The sequence below is a fragment of the Diceros bicornis genome, chromosome 11 (assembly GCF_020826845.1).
Source record: "Diceros bicornis minor isolate mBicDic1 chromosome 11, mDicBic1.mat.cur, whole genome shotgun sequence".
NCBI classification, from domain to species: Eukaryota; Metazoa; Chordata; class Mammalia; order Perissodactyla; family Rhinocerotidae; genus Diceros; species Diceros bicornis.
The window spans coordinates 13,734,763-13,750,807 of NC_080750.1; the positions used below are offsets into that span (position 1 = coordinate 13,734,763).

A 16,045-nucleotide genomic window follows, 5' to 3' on the forward strand; every position below is an offset into this window, starting at 1 on the left:
ACACCTGTGAAATCATTACTACAATCAAGACAGTATACATGTCCACCACCTCAAAAGTTCCCTTTTTGCAATCCCTCCCTCAACTACTCCCCCTCCTCCATCATCCCCTGGCAACCACTGATCTACTTTCTGTCACTGTACATTAGTTTGCATTTTCTTGAATTCTGTGAAAATTGACCATACCTCAGTGATAGTTCCTATTCTCCATTTTGTAGTACTATAGGTAAGAATGTGTACTGAGACTGTAATATTTTACAAAATCTTGTGAAAATTGTATAGGCCCATCTATGAACTAAACTTTGAGGCATTTTCATATTTTTTCTTGACCTACATAATTTTTAAGGTAAAGTATTTTTATGTGTCATGGACATTTTGTACATTTTTTAAACCAGAACCTCTTGTTATACATCTTGGTCTTGTATTATTTTTGGAAATTATAAAGCACATTGTAAAAAATATCCTTGCAGTGGAAATTTGTATACATCCAAAATGTGAAGAGAAAAGACCAGAGACCAACATCAGCATTTATAGCAATCTTCATCTTTCTATTTCATTGTAGCCAAAATGTCTCACGTAGACTCACACAATATTTTGTTTAAATTGTTTTTTCTTTTGAGATTTCACGATTGTTTTTTATGTTTTTTAAATATGTTATGTGAGATTTAATAGATGACTTCCTTTGTTAATGATTTCAGAATACATTACTTTATACTGTACTCTGAAAGTTTTACCTTCTTCTTCTTTTCTTCAATTCAAAGTGATGATGGAAAATCTATGCCTCATTAGTGTTTGTACTTTTCAGAGAAAGCACAATATAAATCAGATCAATTAATTTTAAATGCTACAAATTTTAATTAACTTAATTTAAAACAGTTGACAAGAGTATTAACTTAAGCTTGTGTGCGTGATTTGACTTGAAATAACACATATGCAAAGTCTTTATAGATGAAAATGTCTCATATTCTAGAAAATTTATTTCCCTCTTTATTGTAATTAACATAATTAATTTAAAGAGGACGCTCACCTTTATCATCAAATGCTAGTGCTGTTTGGGGATGATTTAGAATTGCTTAACAAAGAATCTATTTAAACATTTTTTACTGGTTGACATATAATTAGTTAAATAATTGAGATAAAGACAAACATAATCACTTTTCTATTATTTGTTATGTCAATCACTTTATCAAAATTTTTACGTGATAAGATAAAAAATGGAATTATATTGTCTAAAAGCCATATTATCCTGTCATAGTAAACATGAAAGGAATTAGAGGTTTTATTTTTGAAGGTTCAAGTTGTTTAAATAATAGTTAATAAGAACCTCAAAATAAAGACAAAAATGACTCTTTTTAAAAAGATTTCTGTTGGTATGCCTTTTTCTTTCCAAATTTTTTGCACATGCTCCAGTATGTCAAACAATGACTACATTTTATGGGGTTAAGTTTTGAATATCTGTAACTAGACTCTGCAGGCAAATTTTTCTTATACATCGCTCTGCCTGAAATGCCTAACTTGTTAACAGAGAACACAGTAAGTGACAAATATATGTGTATTTAGTAAGTGAATCATAGCTTTGTAGAGGAGTACAATGAAATACAAATAATCAAAGGATTTAACTCAGTCTAATGTCTTCAACGAAGAATGTAAATTTTGTAATGTAAGGTTATAGATTCAGATAGTAATAAAAATTATGTTTCTTAAATTTTCCAATTTGACCTCTTCCTGAAGATTAAAATTGTCAGATCTTCTTTCATAAACACAATTTATTAACCACTCACTACTCAAATAGAATGAATGAAGACCTGCTGTATGTGAGTAGGGATTCTACCTACTCTTGGCTGTTCTCCTCGCTTTTGTCAAGACTTTCCTAATTTCTAACTTTTGCTCTATAGAGTTTATAGACCATAGAGTGTGTATATATATACATATATAAACACACATACATATATAAACACACATATAAGCACATATATATCATATATGATATGCACATGCACACACAAACACACACATACACTTTCTCAGGGATGTGATAAACAACTGTTACTCTATCCAAAAAAGACAAGAAATGTTGACTGACAGTACGGAATTATTGCACTAGCTCCATAGGTTGGAAATATATTTATTCTCTGGCTTGTGGTAGTGTTCAAATATAATTATTATAAATGCAAGTTGATATACTCTAAATCTTCAGTTTTTCATAGAACAAATGCAACTCCTCCATAAATGAATATGGCCTCACTTCTAAGCCACAACTAAAGCCCTCGGGTGAAAGCTGTTTTTTCCTCTCTACATTTCTTCTACTCTTCTGACGTCTATACGGCTTACTTCTATACGTTTCTTCCTCTGGAGGCATTCTCAGGACCTCCATAGTACTGAGCACTCTGTCAGATTTATTGAGGACTTTGGCAGTTTTGTCATAGTCCTTCCAAAGTCATCTATAACCATGGTGAAGAATGATTCCAACATTTCTATAGGATGGTGATCAGTTGCTATCTAGTCTTAGATATCCTTTGTCTCTTTAACTTTAATGAACACATTTTCTACCCTTTAGTACTATTTTCCTGTTGTCTCAACTTGGATTTATAATCACTGTGATTGCCCATGTCTGAAATCTTTAACTGTAATATTCCATTTACAGAGCAGCTTTTTATTCTAACCTCAAAGTAGAGATAGCATATCATTTAGTGGGTTGGATGGTTTACACATCAGCATATGCTAATGAAATAAAGCATATGTTTTTATGTCTTATGTCTATACTGGGCATAGAAGAACTAGAGCAGTACTTTTGAATAAATATGTAAATATATACAAAGCTCATCCAGATTTCTCCTATACTAGGCCAGAATTTTTTCAGCCAGTCATAACAATTTTTCTTTAGTCTTCTGTTTGGAACCCTGAACAAATCGAATCTTTAGGCTTTAGTGACTTCTGACAAAAGCCAAAGCTTCAGCCTACAATGGCACTGACACCGCTAAACTGTGGTTCTATTTGGACCTGTGAAACCTGGTTATTCCACCATAAATGACTTGCATGTCATTCGTGGCCCTCATCTGAAATGTCAGAATTTATGAATGCCCATTCACTCCGATACTGCTACCCCTAAGTAGTCTAGGACTCCTTTCTTCTTTCCTCTCCACTCTTTTTTTTCCCATCAATCGAAAAGAAAAATTGTATTGAAATTGACTGTCTTGGGCCGGCCCTGTGGCTTAGCGGTTAAGTGCGCACGCTCCGCTGCTGGCGGCCCAGTTTCGGATCCCGGACGCGCACCAACGCACTGCTTCCCCCGGCCATGCTGAGGCCACGTCCCACATACAGCAACTAGAAGGATGTGCAACTACGACATACAACTATCTACTGGGGCTTTGGGGGGAAAATAAATAAATAAAATCTTAAAAAAAAAAAAAAAAAGAAATTGTCTAGTAATGTAATGAGTTCTCTATCCCTGGCAAAAACCGGGATTTGGAGAGAATAAAGACCATTCCTGCCTTGGTGAAAGAAATGCTCCCTAAGATCAGAGGAGAGTCCATGGATGGCTCATGTATCAGCTGGACCTCAAAGGATGTGCAGTATTAGACAGAGGGAAGTAGAAGGAGATCGCATAACCAGACAAGAGCAGAAGTAAAAACATGGGGATGGAAATATACATAGTATTCCCAAGAAATACAAAATAACCATGGAGTGAGTGCAGGTTCTGGACATCTTGAGTATTTGGAGCTAACTTGGGAAGTAGCAATGGATGGATGACCTTAAGTATAAGCCATAGATGTTGGATTTTTTTTTAAGTTCACTATAAGCATTGCAGAATTGGGTGTTGGGTAGAATTGACACAATCTTTTTTTCTAATAATTTTTGTCTTTTAAAAAGAAGTGAAATACTAATAAAATTAATGGATGTTTCATTGTGTTGGGCTCTGGAGAATTAAAACTCTATGGTGTAAATTAAGAAATATCAGATAAAATCATAAAAATGATGGTAATTCTGTGTAGTTGAAGATGTCCTATTTCAATGATCTCATGTTGTCCTTGTCATACATCCATTATTGGACCACACGGAAGTCCATATATGTGAGCCAGAATGGTATTTCTTTTCTTTTCTTTTTGACTTGTTACTTATTTACCATCTTCTATGTTTAAGGCACTAGTACAGCATCATCCTGGGACTTCTTAAGACAAAATAGAGCTAATGCAGAGTTTGTGGTTTTGACTCTAGAGGGGGAATGTTTAAAAATCCTCAATTGTCCTTATTGTGGCTTACTGGCTTATTATAAAAGATACGACTCAGGAACGGCCAAATGGAAAGGATGCATAGTGCAAAGTGTGGGGAGGGTGGGGTGGGCACGGGGCTTCCATACCCTCTCCAGGTGCACCACTCTCCCAGTATCTTGATGTGTTCACCAACCCTTTTCGATGTATGTCCGCTTCAAAGGTAGACAAAGTTTGAAATAAGCTCACCCACATTCACGTGAAGCCAGACTGCATGTAGACCACCCTTGGCTTCCAGTTCCAGATGAGACTTGGCTGTGATATCAGGAGTAGAATGTCTTTGCTGGGATATGTAAGAGAGGTTGGAGCCAGGAAGGCTGCTGGGCACCAGCTTGGAGCCTATGAAGAGCTGTGTGACAAAGGCGGGAAGAGAACAATCAGGAACTGCCTTGGACTTGCCCTCTTTCGTGAGCCTTGTTATGGCAGTTGAACTTCTGAGGATCACGAGAGAAGAAACCATAGCTGGGTTGGAAGCAGTAGAGAGAAGATTCAGGAAAAAGTGAATCCAGTGGGGTTAAAGGAAACAAAGACAGATAAAATCCTCAGTAGTGGTAATGGGAAGCACCTCATCACTGAGTTGGGTCCAACTGATGTTTGACCAGAAAATCATGACTTGCCAATACATGCCTCTTAAAGTGCTCAGTATGAGCTTCTGGATGGTTCAGGGAGTGACTGAGAAGAAATCCTATTTAAAGATTAGATTACATTTATTTACTGCCTATGAGTTTCTCATGCATAGTACAAATAATTTCAGGTGGTATAAAATATATTGCAGAATTAAATTAATATGTAAGAGACTCAGAGCAAGGTAAAACTGCTCCAAATGCCAATTGGATTTTTACTAAATTGCCTCAGTTTCCCTAATGTTATCAATCGTTGGAAGTTTAAAAAAAAAGATCTCAAGCCTAATAGATTGAACTCATCACAGAATGTATTACGAGCTCTGCTGTGAAGAGCTCTTTCGGGTATTGCCCCAGAAACGTGAACAGCAAGGGAGGCAGTGTGGAATCATGGCTCACCCTAAAACTCTGGAGTCTCATTTTCTAGGTTTGAATCCTGCCTGTGACAGTTAATAGCTGTGTGAATTTCAGCAAGTCCCATAACTGCTATCCTTCTTGGTTTTCTCATTCGTAAGTTTCAGTTAATAATAGTATGTATCTCAAGGGGTTCATGTGTGCATCAAGTGAGCTATTGCAAGTCAAGTGCTGAGCAACAACTCGGCCCATGGAAAATCATCAGTTGAGGTTGGCTAATGTCATTATTAAGGACTTGTGGGAGGCACGTTTCTACTTATCACATGTGATACCTGCACCACGTCTTGAGAGCAGCAGTGCCATCCCTGGGCATTCCTAAAATACCTAATTGAACAGAGCCTCTTGATTTCATCAAATCCCCAAGTCCTTTTTATGTGCTAAGGTCTCCACCTAAAATTGACATTCCCCTGCTTTATCAAAACCCTGTTGTGGGAAAGAATTCATATTCGTAAAGGAGAGGTAAAATTGTGTTTTGCTCTTAGATCAATGAGAACAATCCTCCTTCCCCCCAACCACATCTGTCTATAGACTGCGCGGAGTGCAAGTGCCAGAGGATAACGAATAGTGAACATTCAACTTGCAACAATAACCATATTAATGTAATTTACGAGCGAAGTAACTGACTTCTAATAATCCTTTGGTACAAATGTTTTGTGTCCCCTAATCTTGTCTGAAATTTTGATTCTAGATATTCAATATTCATATGTCTTCAGTTCAAAGGCATTCTTTTCCTGACGAGTAATAATTCAATGGACATAGGCCTCTGCACCCATCAAATGATGGATGAAAAAAGAGAACTAATATTTAATAAGCACCAATTACGTGCCATCCACCACACTAGCTGCTTTGCATGCTGTGTCTCCTTTAATCTGCAAAGAAACCTATCTGATGTTTAACATTAAACTGATTTTCCAAATGAGAGTATCCTGTCTTAATTCGTTATGATCCCATGAGCTACTTGCCATAATGTTCAGGCCTAATTTAAGCTGGGGTGGCCATATGGGCCACCCACCACACGGGTGGCCATAGAAAGTTGAGTTGGTTCTAACTTTTCTGCGTAGATTTCAAATGCATCCTAAAATGTTTTATGTGTTAGGCGTTTTACATAGGCTAGATTCACTTAAGGCTTTTCCATTAGACTAATTTTGTTTTCCAATACATCTAGGCCTTTTTGGCCCAATATTACACTGGTTATAGGTTTCTGCCTGCAGAAATCAAATTATCGGTCTCTTTATGATCCCACATCAGAGAAGTTAAGGAGTATTTATTCAATCTTGCATATTATGCAGAAAAATGAGTTAGGCCTAAGTGTAATTGTGCTCCAAGAAAGTAGGAATATTTATCAAGGCTGTAACTTGGTTGCCAAAAGTTAAGTGTTATTAGGTTTTATTTACATGTTCATATACATTCCAGCTAAATTAATCACTTCCTTCCAGATATTCAGGCGTTTTGTGCAGCATTATAGCCTAAGATTAAAATACCAAATCAGAATATGCATACTGTACTTTTTTCAGGCTACCAAGTTTCATTGCATCCAAAGTCAACTTGCTAATAATTGGTCTGAAAAAAAAGTATTCATGAAGATTTAGATGTCTAGTGAAACGTGTATGGTAAATGAAATAAATTTCTCATTTTTATATGATGACAAAATAATATATTCTCATTGTAAGGGAATCAAATAATGTAGACAAGTATAAATAAGAAAGCAAAAAAATCACCATGAACTCCTCTATTCAGTGATAAATACTGTTAATATATTGATGAAATTTCCAGTTTTATTTTTCTCTCTATCTCTGTGTTTCTTTCTTTGTCTCTCTTTAGGTCTATGTGTCTGATTCTGTGTGTATGTGTGAACTGTTGTGTAACTAGCTTTTTCTTTAAGCATCAAAATATGGAATATTTCCCTCAATGAATAGAAATAATCGTCATAATGTTTAATGGCCACATTGTATTGCGTTATATGAAAATACCACAATCCCCTGTATAAATGGACATTTATGTTGTTCTTGTTTACTGTTAAAATAACACTGATAAAAAAATCTCCTAGTGTCTGTGGTTGACAGAATAATGGATCTCCAAATATCCCCAATTCCTAATACCTGGAACCTGTGAGTGTGTTATCTGATATGGATGAAGGGACTTTGTAGATGTGATTAGGTTAAGGATTTTATGATGAGAGATTACCCTGGATTATCCAAGAGGGCCCAGTGTAATCAAACAAGTGCTTTTAAGAGGGAGATAGAAGGATCAGTGTCAGAGAAGGAGATTGAGGATGAGAGACAGAGAGACTAGAAGATGCTACACTGTTGGCTTTGAAAATGGAGGGAAGGAGCCATGAGCAAAAACAACACAGGCAACCTCTAAAAGCTGGCAAAGACAAAGAAATAAAGAAATGGGTCCTCCTCTACAGCCTCCGGAAAGAATGCAGCACTGCTGACACCTTGATTTTAGTTCCATAATCGTGTTTTAGGACTTCTGACCACCAGAACTATAAGAAAATAAATTTGTATTGTGTTAAGCCACTAAATTTGTAGTAATTTGTCACAGCAACAGCAGGAAACTAATACAGTGTGTCTCTTTGGACTCTGTCCAATTAGGATAAATTCTCAGAAGAGAGATTGCAAGGTCAAACCCATTTGAAATTTGTTGGGTATCAACAAAATTCCTCAAAATCTCTCCAAATGTTTCAAATCATACATTCTCTTCCCACCCCTACCTCTCCCAACCCTATCCATAATCTTTTTCATCTACACCAGTGAAAAATAATTTTTAAAGTGTTTTTGATTGATATTTTTATTAATCAAAGTTAATGATTATCATCAGTGCTTAACAAAGTTTAAAGTGTATAAGAATCAATGGAAGTATTGTTAAAAGGCCGATTCTGATTCAATGGGTCTGGGATGGGGGCCTAGATTCTGCATTTCTAATAAATTCCCGTGTGATGCCCGTGCTGCTGGTCCTTGGAACTCACACGGAGAAGCAGGGTACCGGACAAATCAAGTGTCTGCTCCGTTACTCTTTAGTTATCTAAGTTTGGATATGTGACTTTCTGAGTTTCAATTCTGTTATTTACAAAACTAGGATAATGGTGCCTGCAAATTTTACACATTTCTTGTGATAATTCAACAATATGATGCATCTAATTTCTTTAGCACAGAGCTTGGAACTCATCAATTATTATTATTATTGTTTAATTGAATTGACTGTGTGCTTCCTTCAATTTTCTCTTGGAATATTCACTTTTTCTTGTTGCAAATGCTCTTGTATGTTTCATTTATCAAATCTCCTTTTTTTTGTGATTTATTTTGCAATAATTTCTCCTAAAATTTTAAATATGTATTTTAACTTACGGTATATTTTCCAACTATGTGATCAAATTGATCAATATTGTTCTTTATTACTTCTGGTTTTTAGTATTGTTTAAAAAAGAGTTCCTCCATGCCAAGACTGTTTAAAAATGCATGTTTTCTTCCTGTGTTTCAAGGGCTACTTTTTCTTTTTTTCTTTAGACTTTAAGTTCTTTATCTACCTGGATTAATCTTGTTGAAGAGAGTGATGTGGGGATTTAATTTACTTTTCCTTGCAAAGATTAGTCAGTCATCCCAACAACATTTATTGAATAATCTATTTTTTCTACTGCTTGAAATTTTACCAGTTCTTATAAGCCAAATTTTATATATAGTTGGCCCTATTTTTGGACTATTTATTTTATTTCACTGTTTAGTCCATTTATCTCTAAATCAATACTGAACATTTAATTGCTCCAGCTTCAAGTTATATTTTAATATTCAGTAGTTCAAAATTTCCCCTGAATATCTTTATTTTTGAATTATCCTATTAGAATTCTCCTATTTAATTTAGAATTCTAAACATGTGGTATTTCATGTAAATTTCAGGGAAAAATTTTTGTTGAGGTAGTTATAGCCTCTTTATTGACCCTATTAGTATTAAGATGTCTTTATTCTAATCTACTGCACTTACTTCTCTTTTTTGCTAATTTATCCATATGTTATCTTAAAATAAGCCTATGGATAGACCTTCTGGGGCTGGTCACAAATTGGAAAAATTAATGAATAAGTAATGGCTATATTAATATTTAAATTTTAGCTAAATTATATTGTTAAATTGGAATTGGTTAGTAGTCACCGTTGAAAATCATGGTCTTTTTTTCTCAAATTGTAAGCACTTCAAAATTTATATAGTATGGATTCTGCTATCAAAGTATGAGCTTTTTTCAGCAGTTTTGTGAATTCCGTGTGGTCACTGTTCCCTTTATATCTGAGGGATTGTAGCCCCAGATACGGGCCCCTCTTTGGTGGTAACAGGTGCTGTCTTGGGTGGGTACCAGGCTCCTGCTGTAGCATTGGTGGTTAACATCAGTCATTAACTCAGAAACCAAGTTCTCTATGTCTTTAACTGACTCTAGAGAACAAAGGAGCTACGGCTCATACACGTGGGAAAAAAGTATTTGGTATTAACCATAAACTACTTATGATGCTACAGAGATATCTTCTTCCCCAAATTAAATGTAGCATAAGCATACTAATTAATTGGGTATAAACCGTGACCTCTATGTGGTGGGATTTTTGGCATTGTTTTATTACAATTATGCTCAGTATTCTCTGCCTAAAGATGAGTTTAAAGGGATTTGTCACTATCTAAAGACCAACATGGCAGGAAACCGTTTCCTTGGCAATTTTGGTGCATTGTGAAAATCGAGGTAATGAACCTGTTTTCCTATTAATCTGCAGGGTGTTGGCTTTTGGCATTTACAAAAAGGCTCCTTCTGTTTGTTTAAGGTACAATATTATTTGTACAGTTCAAATAGAACTTTTTCCTTAATGATGTCTTCGTACTTATTTCTTTTTCCTTCATTTGCAAGATAAAAATCTCTTTCCATGTGCCCAAGTAAACCAAAGTTTGTGAAGGGAAACAGCATTCTTGAATTTCTTTTTCTCCGACTTTCTTTTTTTTTTAATAGAATGGTCTGTTTTGTGGAACAGCAGGTTTTTGTGCCATTTCAGATGGCGTTGCATGCGTCAGAATAGAGCCCATTCACGTTTTCTGTGGGACAGTTTGCAAAGGCATCGTGCTGTGGGAAGCTTCTTTAAGAGGAGGGTCTGCAGGGGCGGGCAAAGGGCTCCAGAACACCTGTAGCAAGACGCAGGCTGCTCAGGACTCAGATCTGATTTTACACTTGGTTTTATTCCCCATAAGTATGCAGCATATGTTCCCTTCTGTGAAAAAGAAAGGGCTCCCTCAGATGGTACATATCAAGTGAGCTCAAGGAGGTTAATAGATTAACTCCAATCAATCTGAACCCTCCCTCATGAGACCCTAACGCTGATCGTTCACTACCCTTGTTATGACGATGTTCATTTTATTAGAGCATATAGCTCAAGAGCCAGAGCACGCCATCTTTTTACTGTGAAAATTTTTCTGCGTGCCTTCTTTTTCCAGGAAGAAAGCACCAGTAAAACGGTCAGCGTTCCCTTTACAAGACTTGCAGTGAATCTGGAAATGACAGAAATAGGTTTTCCGTTCTAAATAGGCTGAGTGAACGTCTAGATCTTTTCCTGGGCCTGGTCGTCCATTCTGTGGACTGGAAATTTTCAATACAGTGTTTCTAAGCCCCAGGTCTCTGCCATATTCCTTTCAGTCCCCTTTTCCCCCTTCTATTTCTAAATGAGAATTGTTGGGTCTGCCCAGAGACACGTACAGTAGTGATGCTCTGGGATTCGAGTCAAAGAATGTTTAGTCTGGATCCCACAAAGGCGCACGATTCCCAGCACGGAAACAGATACAGCAAAGCAAGGAGACGGCAAACACAGCATCAAAGAAAATTTGTGAATATAGACCCCGCTATAAAAACTAACTCTGTGTTAGCCCCATAAAGAAAGAAGTAACAAGGGTTTTGAATGCTAAAATATAGAGGGGTGTATGAAAGGGAGGGAAACATACACAAAGTAGACAGACTGAATAAAAGTATTTATCTTTAAACCACACAAGTCATGGTAATTAAATTAGGTCAGGCTGGTTACAATGCTACAAAAAGCAGGCTGTAACTAATTTCAAAAGGAACAGAAAAGACCTGAAAAGAAAACAGATTGACAGCTCCTTATTTTTTTTTCCGTCCAATCAAGGCAGCCCAACATCAAAAAGTGGGAAGAGAAATCCTGATTTAGCAGGAAATTTGTCTCATCACAGAATATAAACTTTGCAGATATAGTCAGGATCAGCTTAGGACTATGGGAAATTATTATTCGTTCTAAGTGAAAAGCAAAAAGTACTCATGTAGGAAGTTCACCGTTTGAAAGAAACTGGTAAAAACTCTGCTCCCTAAATAGTTCAAAGTCTATTACAAATGCTCCATCTTCCCTATCCATTGTAACTACACAAAGACTTTCTCAGCATCTGTATCTTCTGCTTTCAATCATTTAATACAAACTGAAAATATTATATGAAGAGGGGAACATTATGAGAATTTTCTTTCAAATTTTCTCTTTAAAAAGACAACTTACTGATGCCTATTAAAGACAAACTCTTAAAAATAGTTGTAAACATTTACTTTGAATGTAAATGTGCCAAGTTGTAAAGAACAGTTGGAACATAAATTGGGGGACGGGAGAAAAGAACACAGGGAGATCTTTATTTGGAGCCCATTCTGTATTTTTAAAAGAAAGTTTAAAAGGTGTCACTTTCTTCCTATTTTTCTTGAAAAAAATTAGAGCAAGATTTGAGAGATTTTTATTAACTTAATTTTTTTAAGTAGGAAAATCAGGGAAAGCAAGCACTTAATAATGCAAAGAAACAGTAATAAAATTGCTTATGAAAATCTCAAATACATCTTTTATCCTTGTCATCCAATAATTAATTTCATTTCTTTTTATGTATTGCTAGGGAGATTCAAGTTAGAAGCATTCAGTAGCTATGCAAGAGAAGATACTGGCTGAGTCACAGAGGTAATTGTGCTGTTTCATCACATATTTAAGGTATTCACTTCCTTTTTCTGTATCTTGGATGCAAGTCTGTCTTTAGCTGCTATGATACATGGACCTATTTTCTCATTTATACAACGTCATGCTCCACAGGAATTTAGACTTAGGCAGGAAATGCTGGTGTAGGTAAACAAACATGATGCAGCTATATTTAAACATAGTTTCACCTTTCTGATATTTTTTAGAGCATGTTTAGTTCCTCTCCATGTTCTAGAAGTCTCTCCTGGAGTGTGATTTGGTGATTTCCCCGGTGTGGACTGGTAACAATCACTGCTCATGACATTGAACTGCAGAGTGGAGAGCATGAATACCCATATCCATGAAGCAGAAATGCCATTGTTACTATCAGAAAGGACTGTGGTGTAAAAGTGAGGTAGGAAAAGCCTGGATGCGGGACAAGCCGGGTTTAGATTTTATTAGGGTTACCGATAGCACCATCATCAAATTAGATTACCTCTTGCTTAATCCCATGCACCATGCACGCATCAAGAGGAAGCAGTGTGAAGAATGCGTGAGGTAGGTGCTGCTGTATTAACCTCCCCATACTGGGCCAGTGGTGTTTATTCCAATTCTCCATGAGAGTAGGCCTTCCACAGGGTGGTGAGAATTCTTATTGGTGTTCTTTGGGAGCAATCTTTCCAATACCCAGAGATCTTAGCAAGGTCCATTGTGTCTGTTAGGACACTGGCTGAAATGTCTGTGGCCCTCTTAGCAGGAGGCGGTTGCTAATTTCCCATCTGCTTTGCACAGCACAACATCCATCTCAGACAACCATTAGAATTTTTACTGTGTGCCTACTTGCTAAGTTTTGTTTTGCAGGGCAAGCAACATAATAGGGGAAGCGCATCAAGGCAGAAAGGGGTGGATTTGCAGAAGGAAGAGGGAGGGCAAGCCAAGGGGAAAGATGGGGAAATTGAAAGAGACAGAATGTTTTAGAAAATGCGCAGAACAAAGGAGCTAATGTGACCCGTGCCCCCTTGTGAAGATCTGCATCTGTGGTAATGAGGTTCTGTTGTTGGGTATTCAGCCTTGTAAAAGGGAGCACCCGAGAGCCCAGAATGGGGGTGGGTGGACCAGAGTTGAAGGGGAACAATCTTCCTTACCCAACTCTGTGACCTCGGGCTGCCCGGAAACCACTGAGCACACCCACAGTTCCAAATGCTGGACAGAGGAGGCTGTTTGCTTGCACAAGCCAGGGCACAATGACAGTCTTTTCTTTTTAAAGGTAACACGTTGAAATAAGTTAGTCATTTAACCCTTAGACTTGATCTATAAATCTAGACAGCATGAATACAGGTAGAACAGTCCTCTAGGTATTGAATGAGAATATGAAGGATAAATAGCCATGTCACAAAAAAGACAGCTCCTTACAATGAAAACTACCGTGTAATTCTCACACTGAGATATACCCTTGTGTTACCATCTCCAGCGGTTCCTTTGAAGTTGTTTTGTTTGTTTTTTGTGAGGAGATCAGCCCTGTGCTAACATCTGTCAATCCTCCTCTTTTTGTGCTGAGGAAGACTGGCCCTGGGTTAACATCCGTGCCCATCTTCCTCCACTTTACGTGGGACGCCGCCACAGCATGGCTTGCCAAGGAGTGCGTCGGTGCGCGCCCAGGATCCGAACCGGCGAACCCCTAGCCGTCGCAGCGGAGCGCACACACTTAACCGCTTGCACCACCGGGCTGGCCCCTTGAAGTTGTTTTTTAGCCACCATATTCCCTGTTTCAGTGGATCTCAAGGTTAATTTAGTGTAACAGTCTAGAATAAGGACTCTGGACATGCACACAGCCTGGGCTGGAGTTACTAGCTTGGTGTCACTGGGTACCTGGCTCAATCTATTGGAATCATAGTTCCCATGTTTGGCATATAGTAAGCACTCAATAAATCTTAGCTACTATGTTAATATGACTCTCAAGAAATTGTAATTTAGATCATGGTATTCAACACTCTGGTTTCCAGCCATAAGTCTTCATGTTATGTCCCAGTGTTCCTCTTCTTAGATTGACAGGTGCTCAGGGCAAGGACTGCGTTTTACTTATCCTTTGTGTCTAGCTCTTCACAAAGTACCTGGCACTTAGAAGGGGTCAATGGATGGCTGAATGGATGATTGGATGAATAAAGGAAATAAAGTCATTTTATACCGAGAGATTTATTTTTCAGCTGAGTGATGGCTACGCTTTTAAAAGATTCAGCAGAGTTTTAGAGGAATGGAAGTTTTTAGACACACGTTCAAAAAATAAACTTGGCTCAAAACCTTCTAAAAACCTCAAATGAACCTTTCAACACATCAGTAACTGTGTTCTCCTTTAATCTAAAGCACTCTTTGCATTCGTAACTACACTAATTTCCGAAGTCTCTTGGAATGCGGATCTGGCGTGCCATCATTTAGCTTTCAGATTTACCAGGCATTTTGAATTGAATCTCTATAGTTTTCCATCATGAGACGGCATAAGATATTTTTGTTACTTGGACAACTCTCAAAGGACAGGAAACTTATGAAAATGTCGTACTCAGCTCCTCCAAATTTTTGTGGTCAAAAATGTGTATTTTGTTTCCTCATAGTATTTGCTATTATTGCTATTGTGTTGCCCTAAATAGTAATTCTGTATTTAACTCTATTAAATATTGAAACTAGTGGTTTCTAACGTAGGATCAGATTTTATTCTAATAAGTTCTATTTTATGTTGATTTCCTGGAACACAGGGCAGATATTTCCAAAGAAATTATGTTTTATAATGAGTAATGAGTCTCTTTACCTCGTGAAAAAATCCTTTGGTTATGAATAAGACAGGCCGTGACAAAGATATCATCATGTTTAAGAGGACGGACAGTGGGCTCAGGCTACTTCTGTTGTCCTGGCTCTGTGAGCTCTGCACATCTGACCTTAGACATAACAACAATCTATGATCATACTCAATAAATGGTATCATTTTTCAACATAAACTTTTAAGTACCGCATACATCCATAAAAATACATAAATCTTAAGCATACACCTTGCGGAATTTTTAGAAATTGAATACATGCCTGTAACCAGTAATTAGATAAAGAAATAGAATATTAACAGCCCCCTAGAAGCTCCCTCGTGTCCTCTTCCAGCAATTAGCCCCCTTAGTTTTTCCTTAGTTTTTAAACTTCATTTAAATGGGATCATAAAATATGTACTCCTTTTTAGCTGGAGTCTCTTCATCAATGTGACGTTTGTGTGTCCATTTTGTTATGTGCAGTTGTAGTTTGTTTAATTTCATTATTTGGTATAGTTCCACGTATGCATATACCAGAAATTATTATTTATTCTACTGTGATGAACAGTTGGGCTGTTTCCAGTTTTGTTTCATTTGCTTTTTGTTTTTTGCTATTCCAAATAGTACTGCTATGAACATTCTTACACAAGTCATTTGCTTCAGATATCTATGCATTTCTGTCAAATATATACTGAGAGGTAGACTTGCTGAGTCTCAGGGAATGCCCCTGCTTAGACTTAGTTGATTCTATTAATTTTCCAAAATGGTGGAAATAATTTAAATTTCACCAGCAGTTAATGCAAGTTCTAGTTGCTCCACATCTTTGCCAACATTTGATTTTGTCTGACTTTTTCAATTTCAACTATCTGGTAAGTGTGTGAGTATATCTCTTTATGATGTGAGTTTTCATTTTTCAGATGTCTGAAAAAATTGAGCACCCTTTCATATGTTTATTGGACGTTTGGATATTTTCCTTTTGATTAGCTCATCCTATTTTTTGCCCA

General features: G+C 37.0%; 1 pseudogene; it reads right to left on the reverse strand.

The window, feature by feature from the left end:
- The window catches only part of LOC131411606 (protein LTV1 homolog), a 115,662-nt pseudogene extending 110,937 nt beyond the window's left edge, over window positions 1-4,725 (reverse strand).
- Window positions 4,726-16,045: the final 11,320 nt, after the last annotated feature.